At 38.7% G+C, this 18,160-nt stretch overlaps 1 pseudogene across 1 annotated transcript in view; it reads left to right on the forward strand.

Moving 5' to 3' along the window:
• LOC306847942 (voltage-dependent L-type calcium channel subunit alpha-1D-like) overlaps nucleotides 1–18,160 on the forward strand; it is a 107,870-nt pseudogene that overhangs the window by 85,139 nt on the left and 4,571 nt on the right. The window contains exons 28-43 of the transcript in view: nucleotides 487–629; nucleotides 2,075–2,203; nucleotides 3,354–3,419; nucleotides 3,492–3,583; nucleotides 4,074–4,233; nucleotides 4,451–4,578; nucleotides 4,658–4,754; nucleotides 7,160–7,262; nucleotides 7,349–7,450; nucleotides 8,633–8,763; nucleotides 8,890–9,006; nucleotides 10,848–11,140; nucleotides 15,708–15,851; nucleotides 15,931–16,073; nucleotides 16,577–16,671; nucleotides 16,787–17,074. The product of the transcript in view is annotated as a voltage-dependent L-type calcium channel subunit alpha-1D-like (transcript). The remainder of the gene's footprint in view (nucleotides 1–486; nucleotides 630–2,074; nucleotides 2,204–3,353; nucleotides 3,420–3,491; nucleotides 3,584–4,073; nucleotides 4,234–4,450; nucleotides 4,579–4,657; nucleotides 4,755–7,159; nucleotides 7,263–7,348; nucleotides 7,451–8,632; nucleotides 8,764–8,889; nucleotides 9,007–10,847; nucleotides 11,141–15,707; nucleotides 15,852–15,930; nucleotides 16,074–16,576; nucleotides 16,672–16,786; nucleotides 17,075–18,160) is intronic.

The following is an 18,160-nucleotide window of genomic DNA, read 5'->3' on the forward strand; positions in this document are numbered from 1 at the left end:
AATAATAACTCCCTAGTTACAGTTCACTGGTTAGGTACAGTAGTTGGCCAAAATAACACAATGCCCTACAAAAAACAGCGGGTACTGGTTTCTCACTATGATCACTTGTAAGAAATTGTCATGCCATCGTGTCTTTTCCAGTCTCTCAACTTGATAGAACTGGAGGACGAGCACATGATGACATTTCATGACTTTTATAACAGCTGCGGTACAAGAAATATGCACGATAAACAAAACAAGTCCAAATGTTTAGTGGTTTAAGACTCTTCGTAGCTTCAGAATTAGTGTGTGTTCACGATATGCGTAGCGGGGAAATAGGGAGTGCAATGAGACACACAGTGTGTCGCTCTTTCTGTGTGTAGCTGCAGCATCATAACTCTGATTTTGTTCTGTCTTTTTCTTCCCACCCTGTTCCTTTGTCAATTCATCTCTTTCTTCCAATCCTCCTTTCCTCTCTCATCTCTCTGTTTCGCTGGGTGTCCGCAGCACTATTTCACAGATGCATGGAACACGTTTGATGCCTTAATTGTTGTTGGTAGCATCATTGACATTGCAATCACGGAGATCAATGTAAGTAAAAGCATGATCCAAGCCCAGCATCTCTGTCTGTTTTTGTTCAAATATTAAAGGTGAAGCTTATGTGGGTTATTTTCAGGAGAGGTGCCATTTGTTTCCACATCTGATTACTGATACAAACAGAAGGAATGTAGTCACAGTATTTGATCAATGAAGCGATCTTTTCAAATACAATGTTTGTTCTTAAGCTAAATATCAGCCAGCTGCCATTTGTAATAATTTAAATTAAATGATCTCATCCTACTATTTGCAGTTACTGAAATGTGCTTTTTTTCAGCCTTTTCCCCTTTATTTCAGGAGGACAGTGCAAGGGTAGACAGGGAGCATTAGAGAAGGAGCAATAGCAAGTGGTGTGGGAAAAGACCTCAATTCAGGACTCACACTTGGGTCTGCTAAAGCGCTACTGCGCTGTATGTTGGAGCGCTTGTCCGCAAGGCTGTGACTGACTGTCTCTGTGATTTTTGTTCATCCATCTGTCACTTGAGGTTCGAAATTCGATCATTTTGAATTCCTGATTAGTCCAGATACACTAAATAGACAAAAGTATAGGGTCACCCCCTTCTAATGAACAGGTTTGACTACTGTAGTAATTTCCATGAGTTTTGGAAGTGTCTAAAATGACTGTATCCCATATGTAGAGGTTATTGGTTTTTGGTGACGAGTTTTTGCCTCAAGGTCTGCATATAAAGTCACAGTGTTTATGGCAGTGATAACCATTGTTCTTTTGGCCTAAGGTTTGGACATATAATTATTACTTGAAATACTTTTCAAAAGAATGAAAGCATGAAGGCTTCAGGCACAAATGGCACTGTTTTCTGAGAATTACTGTACCTATATCACTGTAATATTAGAAGTATGCCATACACACATTTTTACTGTTTAAAGTGATCCTATGCAGCTGAAATGAATTACTGATTTAATTTTTCTTTCATGTGTTTAATATGTAAAACTCAGTATTGAGGGCAGTGTCTAGGCATAATTAGTTTAAAAGCAAGCACAACTGTATTTCATGTAATTCATCATGAGAAAGCTCAATAATTTGAATTTTTAATATATAATAAAGTATATATACTAAATATACACTAAAGTGTGTATATATATATTGACTTTAGTATATATTGCTATAAATACTATAGGTTGATTGTGAGTTTTAATACAAGCCCTTTGATTTGTTGAAGCAAACAGAAGCTGCTGTATATGCAGTATAGACAGGGGTCAGATGCCCGGTGTGTTGTCTTGAAAAGAAGGTCTTTGTTATGAATATGGGACCATTAAACATTTGTTGTTGGGAATGTGAAGCCTGCAGTGCATGAAAATGAGCAGTGAATGATGCAGAACGTTAAAACACTCAAACGCACCGTCTGTTCACACACTCATCGCACACAATCCACACACACTCTGCGATGTGTGACAGAGACACACTGAAGTAGAGAGTGGAAACACGTTGTACCTCATTAACATGAACTGTGTCTTGAATGCTGTCTGGTGTTTTTCTCAGAACACGGAAGACAGTGCAAGAATTTCCATCACATTCTTTCGTCTGTTTCGTGTCATGCGCTTAGTGAAGTTGTTGAGCAGAGGAGAGGGCATTCGTACGCTCCTGTGGACCTTCATCAAATCATTTCAGGTACGCTCATTTCATAAAGCAACTTAATACATGAATCCTTTATTGTGATTGGTCAGTTTGAGCATTAAGTGCACAAATAATTTGACACAACTGACAAATTAACCAACAAAGCAGTGACACATTTACATCTCCCATCACTCATTTCAGTTCATTTGTACCATCTTTAAGTCTCAAAATGGAAATTTTTCAAATGTAATGTAACTCTGTATATGTAATGTATATGTAATGTAAGCAATGATTTTCAAAAATCATTAACTTTTGACTGTGGTTAAAATTCTGAGCACAAAACCTGAAGCTTGGGTGTCTTCAGTTAAAGCGAGAAGTTGGAAAAATCTTTTAAAAGAGCCAAAAACTGGTAGAGCAAATAGGAATATAATAGAAGTACGTTAAATTACAGCTACTGTAGATATTGTGTAGCCACATTGTGTAGAGTTTTATAACAGCTTTCATTGGGGAATAACCACCCACTTAGACAAGCAGAGGCTGTCTCACTGGCAAATAAAGCAACCAACCACAGTTTAGTTTGTTCAGCACGGGCATCAGAACCATTTTATTATATATTGACCTTTTTTTTTAAGACCAATGATACTGGACCGGCGCACAGCGCATAGTCTGTTCACTTTTCAGAGTTCACGTCAATCAAATCTATTCCATTTGAGGAATGCCCTAATAAATTAAACTCCATTTTGTGTTTTCACTACCCCTGCTGCACTCCTGTGACACAGCAAGGTCAATATCTTAGCATAAACAAAACAAAAAGCATCTTAGCATATCTGTGGCCTGTTGCGTGAAGATATCTAAACTAACTCTGAGTTTCAGAGCAGGTTTAGAGTTGACAAAGCCAAACAAATGCTACTGGGTTTGGATCAGGGCCAGCAGGCTCACAAAGCTCAATATAAACGTTCTCTGTCAAGTTTGATCCAGAGTTTGTGAGTCTGCACAAACAGGGTGCGCAGAGGTATGCAAATACATATTTTGACAGGCAGGCATGACATCCTATTGTAATGATCAAACATTTTGATTGGACGAACATTTCTTGGGAACCAAATCACCTTCCCTACCTTTAACAATGAAGACTGGCTGATGTAATTTCCTCCTCTGTGTAACAATGAAGACTGGCTGATGTAATTTCCTCCTCTGTGTCTCTCAGGCTCTTCCGTATGTGGCTCTGCTGATTGCCATGTTGTTCTTCATCTATGCTGTGATTGGAATGCAGGTAAATCATCTGCTGGTGTAATGTAGTAATCCTGTTGTGAATTATGATAATGTGATGGTTTTATTATTTTAGGGGTTCGGGAAGATCGCCATGGTGGATGGAACCAGTATTAATCGTAACAATAATTTCCAGACCTTTCTACAAGCTGTGCTCCTGCTGTTCAGGTATGTTCATGAGAATATTGTGTGTTTGTGAGCATTGATGTTTCACTTCAGTTTAGTAAAGTGAGTATTACTGGAATGGAAAAAGCTGTACATTAATATTATCAAAGCAGTGTAAATTAAGTGAAGTAACATCCACAAATACTAGTGTAAATGGAGTGAATTAGTAAAAAACATGAAGGTGAATCAATGTTTTCAGTAAGCATAGCTAGCAACACATTTATGCATTAAAAATATAACATTTAATCAGAAACCAAGTAGTACATTCTTTGCTCAATTACTAAGTTTTGTCAGGCTGTGCATCTCCTCCTTTTGAATACCAAATATACAAAATGTTAAATTTTTGCATGCGTGTTTGTCAGCTGTCCGCAATGAGCCATACCATATAGGGCAAATTCGTAATAAAAGTTAAAATCAAAATGAATTTGCCAATAATTGTAATTCACAAAATACAGGAAAGTCTTTCATTGGTTTTTCTCTAACTGTATGTCAGATGTGCGACGGGTGAGGCATGGCAGCAGATCATGTTGGCGTGTTTGCCTGGCAAACTGTGTGACTCTGAGTCCGACTGTAACCCTGGAGAGGAGAAAACCTGTGGCAGCAACTTCGCTATCCTCTACTTCATCAGCTTCTACATGCTGTGTGCTTTTCTGGTACCTCAAAACATTTCAGCTTTTAAGAAGTGTTGCATTTGTGTGTTTAGTAGTTCTAAGCATATTCAGTCTCTAATAATCATGCATCTACTCCTACTACTTCTTGTTCTTTTTCTCTTCAACATTGCTCTGTTTTCCTACTCGGTAATAATTGTTTTTGTTTTGTTATCTGACATAAATGATATTGCTCAGTTTTATTATTGTTCATTTTCTCCAGATCATTAATCTGTTTGTCGCTGTCATCATGGACAACTTTGACTACCTGACGCGTGATTGGTCAATTCTTGGACCACATCATTTAGATGAATTTAAGAGGATCTGGTCGGAATATGATCCTGAGGCCAAGTATTTATCCAAAAGATGTTGTGCTTCTAGATCAATCTGTGTGTGTTTTGTTTGACAATGAATACTGTGTGTGTATCAGGGGCCGTATAAAACACTTAGATGTGGTGACATTACTGCGCAGGATTCAACCGCCGCTGGGCTTTGGCAAGCTGTGTCCTCATAGAGTGGCTTGCAAGGTATAAAGCACATGCACATAGACATATATGCATAAAAATGTGCAGAGACATATGTTTTCCTTTTTTAAAATACTAAGCAAGATTTTTTTTCAACTTAAAGCAGTCTCTCTAGGATTTTGCGATTGCAAAATGTAATGCAAAATTAAGCACATTACATTTTTTCCCACCTGCAGCTTTTTTGTCTCATTTCCACAATTTTTTGGCAAGAAAAACATTCCCTTTCAGTTAGTCACTTCAGTGTTGTTTCGAAGTTCTGACAATAGGGGTTGCACTTGAGAGCCCAGACACCTCTGACATTACTGAGAAAAGGTCAATGAAATTGGCGTGCAGTGGTTGTAGCACAGGCAGTGGTCTCTTTCTTGGTCATACACAGATAAGAGTGGTCAGTGCACCCCTGGGTGCTTCGATGCCAATCTTTGAGAGAAAAATTCCTCTGAAAGAGCAATTGCCCCAGATATCCTGGCATAAAAATGCCAGCGTGGCATTTTCTCACTTTTCTGTTCTTTGGAACTGATGCATCATCTCTTACTGAGAAGCAGCACTTCATTCACCTCTCTGAAACCTCTGCATTGGATCTATAGCACAGGCAGCGGTGGGGGGGCTCAGACTGACACAGGGACCTGGTGCAACTCCGGTTCAACTGGGAAAAGAGCAAGCTCTCCCCTGTGCAGAGCATCTCTTTTCTTGGTGTAGAACTGGACTGGGTTGTCATGACAGAACACCTCTCGTAGGGTTGTGCTTGTTCAGTACTGAATTGCTTGAAGATGTTCAAGTACAAAACAACGGTCCCTCTCAAATACTTTCATAGGTGCCTGGGGCATATGGTATCCTCAGCCACTGTCATACCACTGTTATTGATGCATATAAGACTGCTTTAGAATGGCTTCATGAGTCCTGAGATGGGAATGACGCTGTGGCACGTGTGGCCATCACATCAGATTGTCACCATGCATTCAGTCCTTGGAAGGACCTTGCGTTGCTACCGGCAGGAGTGCCCTTACAACAAGTGTCCAGATGCATTGTTGTGACAACGGATGCTTCCAACTCATACTGGGGTGCTGTGTGCAACGGGCATGCAGCTTTGGGTACCTGAACAGCGAACCACGACACTGCGTCTTATCCCCTCTTGGGATCTCTCAGTGGTCCTTCTGGCCTTACAGAGAGATCCGTTATACTCTCATTCTGGCATAATAATCAAGGAACTTTGCTGCTGCACCATCTGTGCAGCAGGTGCAATGATATTACGCAGCGCCTGAAAGTAGTCCCCAGCTAGGTAACTAGTTATGATATATCTGGGGATTACTTTCAGGCGCTGTGTAATATCATTGCGCCTGCAACTTTTCATTTTCCATCAGTCTTAGTACATGATGTGACTACAGAAGAGTCAAGTTTTAAATAGGAAAATTGTCTAAACTCTTTGGTCATTTTTGAGCGAGATGCTAACGGTCTAATCAGATTCAATGATCTATGCTAAGCTATGCTAAAAGTGCTACCGCCAGACCCAGAGATCGGCTGAATGGATTCAAAAACGGTAAAACTCAGCTGTTTAACTCTGAGGGAGTTGGAAAATTAGCCTATTTAAAAAAAAAAAGTGGAGTGTTCCTTTAAGTATGTGGGGCAAAATTGTACTTTCTATAGGATTAATGATACTATTAAACTACTACTTGTAATACTGAATATTTGTATCTTGGGGTGAATATGTGCTTGTGCTAATAATGCCTGATTTCACCAGTAATAAAGATTTCATTAAGTACATTGTTTTACTGCATAAACACTTTTTTAAAACCCTGGTGGTTGTAATCACTGATTGGATTGTACTCTGATTGGATGAATGGAAAAAATGCTAAAACAATATTACAACAATCGGCAATGATATATATACGTATATATATATATATATAAAGATTTAAGACATGTAAAATGTACAGTGTCACTGATTACATACCGTACAGTGACAGTGTAAAAGCTATTATGTCTAACACAATTCTGTATTTTCAGCAAAACAGAACTATGAATATTTATGTTCTGTATCATGATTGCCTTGTGCATGGGGACCAGGACCAAATATTCAGTAATTCTATGCACACAAAAAAAGAAAATTGTACTTTTACTGTCATTAACACTAATTACATAAGCAAATCATACATTTTGGTGGGTTTTCACTGTAAAAAAAAGAAGAAAATGCTGCAAATACAGCTGCAATTTTTGAAAAAAGCTGCAGCAATTTCAGTAATTGTAGGCTGCAAAAAAATAAAAAAGGACTGTTTAGACCATGTGATATAATATTAATATATAACATTAATAAAGGAAGTGTAAATATAAACACATATCACACGCATTAGTTGCATTATGCACACAGACTAAGCACAGTCTAAACTCCCATCTTTCTCTTAATATCTCCTCAGAGGTTGGTTGCCATGAACATGCCACTAAATAGCGACGGTACAGTCATGTTCAACGCCACCCTGTTCGCTCTGGTCAGAACTGGTCTGAAAATCAAGACTGAAGGTAAAGATTTTGCAAACAGAGACTTTCACATATCTGTGCTGGTGTGAATGTGTCATTAATTGTGTCATTGATTGTGTGTCTCTCAGGGAATCTGGAACAAGCCAATGAGGAGTTACGAGCCGTCATCAAGAAGATCTGGAAGAGAACTAGTATGAAACTCCTGGACCAAGTGGTGCCACCTGCTGGAGGTCCATCCAACAGACACACACACACACAGACACACACACTCACAAACACACACACACACACACACACACACACCACACACACACACACACACACACTCACAAACACACACACACACACACACACACACACACACACTCACAAACACACACACACACACACACACACACACCACACACACACACACACACACACACACACACACACACTCACAAACACACACACACACACACACACACACACACACACACACACACACTGGATTCCATGTTTTATGGGGACTCTCCGTAGGCGTAATGGTTTCTATACTGTACAAACTATATTTTCTATCCCATTACCCTAACTCTACCCCTAAAACTATTCCCCACAAATCTTTCTGCATTTTTAGATTTTCAAAAAAAACTTTAATTCTGTATGATTTATAAGCTTGTTTCGTCAGGGGAACCAAAAGAAAATGTCCCCACAATGTAAAAATATACTGAGAGGTGGTATCAGCAATGATTCTGCAAAACAGAACAATTGTTTTTTCAACGATTTTATAATGTAATAATTAATGTAATAATAATTCATTTTAATGTAGTACTTTTTTGAATGTCTTGTTGTGGTTTTGTCTCGTGGGGTGGTGAAACTGAGCCCACCTTGTTTCAACTTATCAGTTATCCCTTGAGTAATGGAGGCTGTATCATCTGGTGGTACTGAGGATGTGGGAAGTGTTTAGGGAGATGACACACCATCCACTTTCTCCACAGCGAGTGGATGTTCACAGGGGGCCATGAGGTCATAATTATGCATTCTCTCCCATTTGGGTGAGGGAGGACCAATCCGCTGTGTTTCTCGGTCTTGGTACCTCTACTGGATGCTCCTCTTTCCTGATTACAGACAGGAAGCACTTGCAACCAGACAAATGCAAACTGGCCCCCCTGGCCAGGACTCAACCCAATGAACTTCTTGACAAATATTAAAATGTATTCCTGTCTTCACTTAATTGTAATATTGATTAAAGAAAGCAAATTCTACACTAATTATCAATTACTAATATGATTTTCAGTGTATTAAAGCATATATCATGGGGATATGAAAATGTACTGCATGACAAGAATGACTCAAACACAGTACTTTATACATATAGTTTTGTGTAATGATACGAGTAGGTCATTGGCTATTTGTGTGGTCTGTGTGTTTAGATGATGACATCACTGTGGGGAAGTTCTATGCCACGTTCCTGATACAGGACTACTTCAGGAAGTTCAGGAAACGCAAAGAGCAAGGTCTTGTGGGATGCCAACCCTATTTAAACACCACCACCGCTCTGCAGGTGAGCTGAAACTTTGAAAACTTTGGGCCCTGATGTACTAAACACTTTAAAAACACACAGATCATGATGTATATCACAAGGTTGTTGAATCGAAACAGAAATGGTGTGTTTTTGACTCTTCTGCAGGCTGGTTTGCGCACACTGCATGATATCGGCCCTGAGATCCGTCGAGCCATATCATGTGATCTACAGGATGAAGGTCTAGTAGACGTCAACCTCCATGAGGATGAAAAGATATACGAGGTAAAGCATTTCAGTCTTTATCGGTGCACACGTAAATATGTATTAGAGCATTGCGCTTGTAAACCACGTCATGGGTTTGACGCCAAGCGAATGTGTGAACCCAGTTCCAGGATTGCACCAAGGTTTTTAATTAAACTGGAAAGCAAGTTTTGCAAATTCTGAATGAACTACTTGAGAGTTTGATTAAATTTGATTTGATTTTATTTGAATATTGATTTGAATAATATGCAAGTACTTTTAAAGTACTTTCTCTAATGCAGGGATCTCCAACACTGCTCCTGGAGAGCTGGGCTGTGTTCCACTTTTTTTACTTCCCTCGTCTCATTGACTAAGATGTACGTCGTTGATTATGTTGCATGAGTGCCCACTACTGGCTGAACCCTTGCTGTAGGCTGGATTGTAACATCCTAAACCCTTGATCACTTGGAATCTGTTATGAAGTTGGTTTATTAGTTTCATTTTTCTTGCCTTATGAATTAGTTTGATGCAGTATTCTATATGGATATAGCTATTTCTATATAGGACTGTTTCAAATATTTAAAAAATAAGTTGTTTAAAGTAAATTGAACTGGATCTGTGGTGACATCAGTAGACTCACTCAATTTGCCCCGCTCCAACACTCCTGGCTGCAGTTATCAAGTTACCCTGAACACCTTGGCTGTGTCTGAAATTGCCCCCTGTACCCTTAAATAGGGAACTGTTTGAGGGGACAGCAATTTGTAGTGGTGTCCGAAACCATAACAAATGTACAACTGATGGTCACTCAACGGCTAGAGAATACCCATAATGCACTGAGGGTCATGATGAATTATTTCCCACATCTTGCCAGAAGATGGCGCCGGCGACTGAATCATCAATTTTCCTGAGTACAGCATAATATCATACAGGTATACATTTTATTTTAATTGATTATTAAATTATTTAATCAAGGTTTATACATGCTAGTTTTCTATTACAGAGTTCATTACTACTGGAAATGCCAGTTTGTTAAGTTTCAGATAATTATTAAACAGCAAGCACAAACAATGTGAAAGCTGCAGCCCTTTCAGTGCACTGAGCGGCTAAATTCGCTCACTCGATTTCATTCACTCTTTCTAGTGGACTATATTAGGGGACTCGTGTAGGGAATAATGAATGTGGGTATAAGGGGTGATTTCAAACACAGCACCTAATTAGCTGGTTCAGATGTGTTTGATTGGGTTGGAGCTGAAATCTGCAGGACGGTAGCTTTCCAGGAGCAGGGTTGGAGACCCCTGTTCTAATGTGTATAAAAATAAATAAAAGAAGACAAACTGCTTAGAATTGTTTATTGGACAAAAGTAACTTAAAAAGTTGTGGTCATTACTTTGCATACACCTTGCAAAATCTACAAAATGTTTAAAAAAAATGAAATAAAAGGGAACATAAAATGTGTAATTTGTTTATGTAGTCCTGCCCTGAATAATCTATTTCATATCACAAATGTTTAGTCCACAAGACAAAATAATTGCTGAATTTCCACAAATGACTCATTTGAAAAGTTTACTTACACTTGATTCTTCTTACTGTGTGTTGTTATTGCTTGTATGATTCATTACTGTTTTTGTTTTGTGATAGTTTCATGAGTCCCTTGTTTGTCCTGATCAGATAAACTGACCACTGTTGGTCATAAAAATCCCCCAGGTCCAAGTTTGAAATTGAAGTAAATACATTATGTTATAAGGTTGTATTTTTTTTTTTTTTACATATTTTTACTGGAAAACAAGTCCGTGTATAAAATTTAAAATGAATTAATTAGTCTGTTTATGAAAATCTAGGGTATCCATGGGAACTGTTTTTGCTGTTATTGTTTGTATGTGCAGAGGAATGGGGTTGTGTTTGGGAATCATGTGAGTGGAGATCAGTACAGCAGCGTCACGCAGCGTCCTCTGCAGCTCCCGCTTCCTCTGTGCTCCACCCAATATTACTGTCCCTCGATGTCAGACAAATCATCCAACTCCAATATCAACAATGCCAACGTGCCAGCGGTCACTGCCTTTCCCAGCGGCTGGCACAGACGGTGCCGGCGGCTCTCTGGGACCCTGGTGTCCTCTCTGAACTCCTACCTCAACCTCAGGAGTGATGGAGAACTACAGCTCAGGACTCACTCCAGAAGGTGAGAGGTCACAATACCACTGAGGTTACCACAGAAAACAAAATCATAAAAACTAAGAACGTTTTACGCCCGTAGCGTCTTCTGGGATTTCACACAGTTTGATTCACTCAAGTCTGCATTCGATGCATCCTCAATATCAAGAACACATCTGGGCACTTTCATGTGTCCTCTATACTTGCGTTCTTGAGTATTGGAATTGAACTTCAACGGTTAATGGTGACAGACAATGAGAACACAAGCACGCAAGAACGCATAAAAACGCATATTGAGAAATGGCCAAAAGCACCTTCAGTTAAAACTGTAACAATTGGATATTGGTGAAACCGATTTGGTAAAGGCCCCAGTGCGTATTTGTGGTTTGCGCTCTGGAAAGCGTAACAAAAAATTGTATTTACAACATGTTTTTGTAGCATTAAGCAATGTAGCCAATTACAGACATGTCTGTTGAGTTCTTGAACACCTCTGATTGGGCGTTCCGTTCAAGTTAGTCTGAATTCACTCACCTCTAAATGCCAGATTTTTTCCTGCATGCTCATGATTAAGTGTAGACATGATGTAACTAATACCACTTTTCCACCGGGGCTGCTGTTGGAGCTGGAGCCCAATTGGAAACTGGGCTACGCTTTTCCACTCAAAGAAAATCCTGGGCCGGTGCCCAGATCCTGGTTCTGAACCGGCCCCGAAACCTTGCTGGTCTCGAACAACCCTTACCAAAAAATAACCAAAGTTTATTTTATTAAGTATACTTCAGCAAAGTTCAAGTATATTTTTAAGTATACTTTATGTAGTAAGTGTACAAATATCAGTGTACTAGTAGTATACTTGTAAGTGTACTATTTCAATACTCTTTGGGACTAAATTGGCCCACTTTTTAGTATATAAAAGTACACTTTTTAGTACACTTTAATTATAATAGTAGTAAACTTTGAGTACACAACAAGTTCACATTTTTAGCTTTTACTGCAACTATACTGAAAGTGAATTGATAGGTATACTGATAGTTTACTAATTAAATACTTGTAGTAGCATTTTTAGTACACTTTGAAGTATAGTCTCAGTAAACTACTAGTTTAGTAGTTTTATACTGCAAGTATACTTTTAATTTTTTTTTAAGTGAACTTTACAACATTCTTTAAGTATACTACTATGTCCCTATTTAGGTATTAATTTGTATACATTTTGTGCAAAACATCAAAAGAAAGAACAGATTATCTGCTTGTAAACAAAAACATTTTATTCTAGCTTCATGCATTCTTTTTTAAACATGACTGTGGATAAGTTTCATAAATAACAAATTGAGAAATAAACATTTTGAACAAAAAGCTTAAAAAACGCCTATGAATTGGATTCAGAATGATAATCAAAACGTAGATGGAGTCGATCAGCGCCCCAAAGCTTGACAGTCATTATTTCCTCTTCATGGATCAGCATTTTATTCCATAACGATACACAGTTTTGATGCTGGTTTATGTCTGATGATCCTGTTAGATTACATGTGGAAGAATCTGTTGTTTCAGTTTCTTCTTCACTTGTGTTTTTTTGGAAATTCTGTACAGAAGATGTGTACTAACTATACTTTCCTATTTTTAGTTTAAAAGAAGTATACTTATAGCACACTTGAATAAACTTCTTTTTCGTATGGGAAGGCAACCTATGATGTCAGTAAGAGGAGCTTCCACTACAGAGCGCAGTTTGAAAGCCACCATTTTTAAAAGCTGTCAGGATTGAGGTAAATTAACAACATTAACGCTCTCCATCCGCAAGAGATAACAAGCGAATGTGGTCACATGTTGGTGACGTAGAAGGTTCTGCTCCCTGCCAGTGCGAGCCGGTTCTGAACGAGTGCCAGTCTTGGCTCCAGCTCTGGCACCAGCCCCAGTGGAAAACAGGCTTTAAGATTCATTGTGCTTTTTAGAGAGCTTCATCGATAATAGCGGAACATTGTGAGATTGCGATAAAGTGAAGTGAGTGACAGCTTTTTAGTGATTATATGGAAGCGCTACATTTGCTCACTTTCTAGGCTACATATAATGCGTTCAAAATTTGAATCAGTTTTGTTTTTCGTGCAGTGACATATATCCCGTGCCCGGCCCTCATAAATCTGGGATTCACTTTGAAATTGCAGTGATTGACATACTGTAGTGATAAGCAGTCGACCAAAGAAAAATATTTGTCAAAATTGGTGTGTATTACACGATGTTAATGCAGACTGATAGATTAATTTAAAAATATTAAAATTTTCATATCAAAATATTTAGAAATATGGTTGAAATTATTTGTAAAAATAATGACTTGTACTTCTTCTCTCGCGATTTTAAACCATTCCGGTGCAAGAAGAGGCGAAAGAGCATGATTCGGTACTTGTGCGGTGATTCCTAGCTGCACACGCATGGAGCGGGCAGAGGCCTTTCAGACAGCGCACAAACACTGAGCTGAATCCTTTCTGAACAGACACATACACATAAATATGACAAAATATCCATCTCAACAGTCATTCTGGTAAACGCTGTGAATTATGTCAAGTGAATTATGGGCAAGCTACAGAAAAAATAATTAGCTACTCAATAACAACAACGTGTGTCGGCGCCGATAGCTTTGTGGTTAGTGTGTCTATCTATCTGCCAGGGCTGCCAACTCTCATTTTCTCACGCAGTCAAAAGCACCCTTAGTTAAAACTGTAATAATAGAATATTGGAGAAACATATTTGATAAGGCTTCAGTGCATATTTGTGTTTGCACTCTGGAAAGCATCAAAGGGTTCGGTTTACAATGTGTTTTTTGTAGCATTGAGCAATATAGCCAGACGTGTCTGTTGATTGAACTCCTCTGATGGGCATTCTGTTCAAGTTAGTCCGCTTTCTAGGCTACATATAATCCATTCAAAATTTGAATAAAAGTTTTGATTTTTGTGCTAACAGGACCAGCAGCCACATACCCTGTACATGCAGAAAAGTTTCAGGAGTGACATAGGCCTATATCTCCAACATTTTATTACAACTATTTAATTCTATTTTGAAATGATTGTTTTTAACAGAATATCACTTAGTTTGCATGTCCTCATTCATCAGAATTACATCTCAAAAATGCATTAGCAACAAGCATCAAGCTCAATAGTTCAGCTCTGTTACAGTTTTTCTCAAGTGCTTTGGCACGTTTTTGAAACAGTCTTAACATTCTCTAACCTGAGAGTGCAAATGTCACAACTGTTTGCTGGAACTTCAGAACTTTATTGCATGTCTGCAAAATGTAGTTACTCACCCAAAACATTTAATTCATGCTTCAAAACCTAGTTATCGTGTCAGTAATTTGGCCAAGGCCACAAAAAAGTATTTTTGTCATCGTGTGAGCCACACTGGTCAAAATGTTTAGTTGTTTTTTCACCATGACAGTCAACTATGGAAATTAAGGTTTTATAAAAAATAAAAAAAATCTGATATTTGTTGAGAAGAATCAATAGTACATAGAAAAAAAAAGAATATGAACATTTGTATTTATACAGTACATTTATTTTTGTAAGAATGTATTACATGTAAAGTAGTGTGAAGTATAACAGTGCTCTCTGTTAGTATTACCTGATGTAAACTATGGCTACAGTTACTGTACTGAAATGCAGAAGGCTGCACTTCTTATGTATGCCATATTTTCTTTCAAATGTAAAAATTTACACATTACTGTATGTGGGATATTGATTGAAAGAGACTGTTTCGAAAGGTTTGAATTATTGAGTATATGGTCGATCTCCCAATTTTTAGCTGCACCCTTCAGCCATTGTAAGGCCATGATTGACAATATTATTTCATCTGATATGCACCTCTGTCCTTGGCCTCTTCTTCCTCTTCCTCTGTTTTGCCTCTGTACACTTCCATGCATCCTTACTCCTCTTCTTCCTCTCGTCTGTTGACCCTGATCGTTTTCTGGATGTTCATCCGTCGTCAGAATTTGTAAATGTTGTGTTGTCCTCTGTCTATATTCTTTCCAATTGAAGGTTCATGAGATGCACCTTTGAGCTATTTCAGAGAACTGGTTTGTCATTGGTTGATCTATATTCTCTTCATTAGTGAGAGTCAAGATTCACTTGCACAATTAATGGCAAATTTACAAAAAGTCTAATAGAGATGTGTAGAAAATATGCTTGACAGTTTATGACAACTAGACCAACCATTTTGCATTTAATGACTTACATGAACTAATGACTCGATGTTTTGAGAGGTAAGACTATAGCACAGAGAACCATATAATACATTTTGAGCAACGTGACAATAGCAACTGATAATGTAGGAAACCACAGATAAATGTACATTTATCTGTACATTTATCAAGTTGTGATTGCTTTACCAAAGCAATCACAACTTGTTCAAAAGAATGAGAAACTGCTTTTATGATGTGCACAAGTGACTAGATGATGTGGAGGATGATGATGAACAAGTAGTTTTAAAAATTTCATTTCTGTTCTGAGAAATGCGCCAAAGCAACTGAGAAAAACTGTAAAGGTAAATATTATGGTGTGGCACAATCATATCGGCTGCTTATTTGTGTACTTATGATTTGTTTTTTCTGTGGCTTGCAGGCCGAGCACCAGTGCTGTCGGATATCCGATCATCCACGTGGAAAACTCTGCCCTCGGTGACATCAGTGACGATGACAGGAACTCTGGGGAGTACTACAGCGGAGACGAGTTCAACGAGGAGGATGTCATGCTGGCTACAGACAGGTATTACTAGAAAACGCTTTTCAGAAAATGTTTATCAACAGTAGCTGTTATCTTTATTTTCTCTTGGTTTCTCTTGAAGGCCATACTTTCAGGACACTTTAGGTGATGGTGCTCCAGATGGACAGCAGGATGCGTGTGAATGTGTCTGTGATGATGATGAGCAGCTCATATCCCAGCAGCCCCAGAGGTCCTCAAAACGACTCCTGCTGTCCACAGCTCAATGTGAGATATTGAAAAATAATCATGAACTTTTTACAGTGTCACACTGAAACGAATAGAAAACTGAGAACTAGAATTACTTTGGGAATAAACATCAGACTGAATGGTTCCTCAACAAGCTGTGATGATAATGGATAGGTGGTTAAACTGATATATTGTGGTACAGGTCCTTCACTAGGAAAAATGTATGTATATATATATATATATATATATATATAAAGTATTTATGTCAGTGTGGTAGAAATATATTTCCTAAAAATATATTTAAAGCATTTATTTATCAATCTAAGAATACATTCACATAGGTCACATCTGAAGAAAAACTATTTGTTGTCTATATTCCATCCACATTTGCATTTAGCCTAAATGCAGGCTAGTGTAAGACTTTTAAATTTATATAGTTCTAAAAAAGATTTCTCACAACAGCTACAGTTGTTGTTAGTTTATTGTACATTCCTCCATTGTAATAAATATGAATCTATATGTGTGTGCATTCTTCCATACAGCCTCTCACAAGCCCGCTTTCCATTTTGAGTGTCTGCGTAAACAGAACAGCCAAGATGAGATTCCCCTGCATCCAACGGGCCTGCCGCAGCATCAGGTGATAATGACACGACCCCCTACACTGTCACCAACGTCATAGATTAAGAACAACAGTAGTAGTGAGACATTACCTGTGACATGTACGTAAAGTGGCATCATGTTTTCTTGTGCAGGTGAAGACGCCGACTGGACAAGAATCGAGTAGAACACGACTCTCTCCGACTCGCTCCATCCGCTCCTGGGTCACGCCTCCAGCCACGCCTCCACCCTACACCCCTCTGATTCAGACCACGCCCAGCGCTAGCAGCACTCCAGGATTGGTTCACAGGGGCTTTTGGAATTCCCAGCTGGCCTCTGATTGGTCGACACGTTCCCCCTCCCCCTCGCTCCTGAAGGTTCCCCCCCGACTGTGTGGCCATCACCTGCAGCAGCGGAGCAGCGCTCAAAGCCTCGTGGAAGCGGTGAGTGATGCTGCTTGACCCTGAGTCACCTTTCTACAGCGTTCATACAATACAAATTGTGTCAAAGCAGCTTGATTGTGATTAACAGGAAAATAGAATAATTATAGAAACTCAGCTCAGTTCAGTTTAGAATAGAAAATGTTTACATAAAATACAGTGCTGTCAGTTTGGACGTAGCACAGTGCTCATTCAACAAATACACAGCTAAACAGATGAGTTTTGAGTCAGGATTTAAATGTGGCTAATGTTTTAGCACATTTGATCTCTTCTGGAATCTGGTTCCAACTGCGGGCAGCATAATAGCTAAAAGTGGACTCCCCTTGTTTTGTGTGAACCCTTGGTATTTCTAACTGACTCGATCCTAATGAGCATATCTGCAAGGTATTTAGGTCCTAGGCCATTGAGTGACTTATAAACGAGTAAAAGTACTTTAAAATCAATCCTAAATGTAACTGGAAGCCAGTGTAAGGACCTGAGGACTGGTGTGATATGCTCAGATTTTCTGGTTCTAGTCAGAATCCTGGCAGCAGTGTTCTGGATGAGCTGCAGCTGTCTAATGGTCTTCTTGGGAAGGCCGGTGAGGAGACCATTACAGTAATCCACCCTGCTGCTGATAAAGGTCCAAATCTTGACTGGAAACAAAACATCTAATTCTTGCAATGTTTTTGAGATGATGGTATGCTGATTTAGTTACTGCTTTGACATGACTACTGAAACTAAGGTCTGTCTCCAGAATCACCCCAAGATTTCTGACTTGATTTTTAGTTGTTTGTCCCCTAGAGTCAAGGTAGTCATGAAGCCCATTACTAGCTAGGAAATAAAAACATGTGGTCACACTTTATTTTAAGGTCCAATTCTCACTATTAACAAACCATTAACTACGACTTTTGCCTCAACAACTACCTTACTAACTATTACTAAACAGAAAATCAGTAGTTTATTAAGTTTAGTTATTGGGTAGGATTAGGGATGTAGAAAATGGTCATGCAGAATATGTGCTTCATAAGTCCTAATAAACAGCCAATATGTTAATAACAGCCAAGGCATGCTAATAAGCAACTAGTTAATAATGAGAATCTGTCCCTA

Source organism: Barbus barbus (genome assembly GCF_936440315.1).
Source record: "Barbus barbus genome assembly, chromosome: 28".
NCBI lineage: Eukaryota > Metazoa > Chordata > Actinopteri > Cypriniformes > Cyprinidae > Barbus > Barbus barbus.